We start from the raw sequence: 2,500 nt of genomic DNA on the forward strand, positions 1-2,500 counted from the left end.
TGTAGGGTTAGGGTTAGGGTTAGGGTTAGGGGGAAAAGTTGTAGGGTTAGGGTTAGGGTCAGGGTTAGGGAGAAAAGTTGTAGGGCTAGGGTTAGGTTCAGGTTCAGGCTCAGGGTTATCATTCTGGAAATGATATTAGCAGAAGCAATGGAGGAAAGCGAGGAGAGGGAGGGAGGGAGGGAGGGATAGATATTAAACGGGATGGACGAAACGTATAGAGCGCACACAAGACACGCGATGAGAAACCACCCGCCCAGAGAAATTCATGTCCGATTTACCGAGAAGACAGGGAGGGCAGAGAGATCGCCATGGATGAGAAACACGACGAGAAAGCACAAAATATCGGCGAGCCGAAATATCGGCGAGCTGGCGAGAGCAAAGATATCGAGTAGATTCAAGAGAGAAAGCGGAATTATTTTATAAACAACGTAGAGATGACCAAGAACAGGAAAGATGGGGAGATGAAAGTGGGGACGGACGACGGGAGGAGAAGAAAGAACAGCCAAAAGAGAGCCAAGAAAGCCAACAAAACGAGAAAGCGTCGAGAGAAGGAGCAGGAGCAGAAGACGTTAAAGAAAGAACCAAGGGACCTAAGAACGACTTGCTCGACAAAGCAAATAGATCAGTAAGAAATGGAAGAAGAAATAAAAATAATTTCCTGGACTAGAAATGGACTGGATTCGGCCATTCGGCAAGAGGAAGGAAAATATGGAATAAATGAGGGAAGTTAAGATCAGAAATGATAGGCCTACGAGAGGTTCCTCTGGGAAAGCTACACCCAAAACTTTTGAGGAAGGAAGATGGCAGAAATTGGAACAAACTTTTCACTTGAAGGGAAGCTTTTCACGTCAAACCAGCTATTTAAATCAACCCCTCGCAGCCATCCTGGCAGAGAAGCAGAAAACCGAAACACTCCAGTCCGGCCGAGGCCCGGGTAAACCGGTCCCGCCCGAGCGAGCGTCCCGGTAGACCGGGACGGCTGCCGGGCGCGGGCACCCCCGGGGCCCGGCGCTGGCAACGAGGCGAAGGGGGAGGTCCCCGACCGAGGCCCGCGGCGCCGGAGCCGGGATCCCGTACCTCCATCGCGGCGGGGGAAACGGAAAGACTGACCCGGCCGAGGCCCCGGTAGACCGGGACGGCTGCCGGGCGCGGGCACCCCCGGGGCCCGGCGCTGGCAACGAGGCGAAGGGGGAGGTCCCCGACCGAGGCCCGCGGCGCCGGAGCCGGGATCCCGTACCTCCATCGCGGCGGGGGAAACGGAAAGACTGACCCGGCCGAGGCCCCGGTAGACCGGGACGGCTGCCGGGCGCGGGCACCCCCGGGGCCCGGCGCTGGCAACGAGGCGAAGGGGGAGGTCCCCGACCGAGGCCCGCGGCGCCGGAGCCGGGATCCCGTACCTCCATCGCGGCGGGGGAAACGGAAAGACTGACCCGGCCGAGGCCCCGGTAGACCGGGACGGCTGCCGGGCGCGGGCACCCCCGGGGCCCGGCGCTGGCAACGAGGCGAAGGGGGAGGTCCCCGACCGAGGCCCGCGGCGCCGGAGCCGGGATCCCGTACCTCCATCGCGGCGGGGGAAACGGAAAGTGATGCGGCCGGGGCCCCGGTAGACCCGGCCGTCTCCCCGGCGCGGGCACCCCCGGGACCCGGCGCGGGCACCGAGGCGACGGCGGGGGTCCCCGACCGAGGCTCGCGGCGCCGGAGCCGGGATCCCGTACCTCCATCGCGGCGGGGGAAACGGAAAGTGATCCGGCCGGGGCCCCGGTAGACCCGGCCGTCTCCCCGGCGCGGGCACCCCCGGGGCCCGGCGCTGGCACCGAGGCGAAGGGGGAGGTCCCCGACCGAGGCTCGCGGCGCCGGAGCCGGGATCCCGTACCTCCATCGCGGCGGGGGAAACGGAAAGACTGATCCGGCCGAGGCCCCGGTAGACCCGGCCGTCTCCCCGGCGCGGGCACCCCCGGGGCCCGGCGCGGGCACCGAGGCGAAGGGGGAGGTCCCCGACCGAGGCCCGCGGCGCCGGAGCCGGGATCCCGTACCTCCATCGCGGCGGGGGAAACGGAAAGACTGATCCGGCCGAGGCCCCGGTAGACCGGGACGGATGCCGGGCGCGGGCACCCCCGGGGCCCGGCGCTGTCACCGAGGCGACGGCGGGGGTCCCCGACCGAGGCCCGCGGCGCCGGAGCCGGGATCCCCTAGTTCCATCGCGGCGGGGGAAACGGAAAGAGTGATCCGGCCGGGGCCCCGGTAAGCCGGACCCGCCCAAGGCCGTCCCGGTAGACCCGGCCGTCTGCCCGGCGCGGGCACCCCCGGGGCCCGGCGCGGGCACCGACGCGACGGCGGGGGTCCCCGACCGAGGCCCGCGGCCCCGGAGCCGGGATCCCCTTCCGCCCCGCCGGGCTCGCCGGGCCCCTGAGCGGTGGACCGGCGGCTCTCCCTGGCCGGGGCCCGGCTGCGCCAAAGTGGAGCGTTCCCACCCCGGTCTACTCCGAAGGCGGCGAGGGGA

This window comes from Pantherophis guttatus, unplaced genomic scaffold (genome assembly GCF_059756535.1).
Source record: "Pantherophis guttatus breed Tessera unplaced genomic scaffold, ASM5975653v1 scaffold_31, whole genome shotgun sequence".
Lineage (NCBI taxonomy): Eukaryota > Metazoa > Chordata > Lepidosauria > Squamata > Colubridae > Pantherophis > Pantherophis guttatus.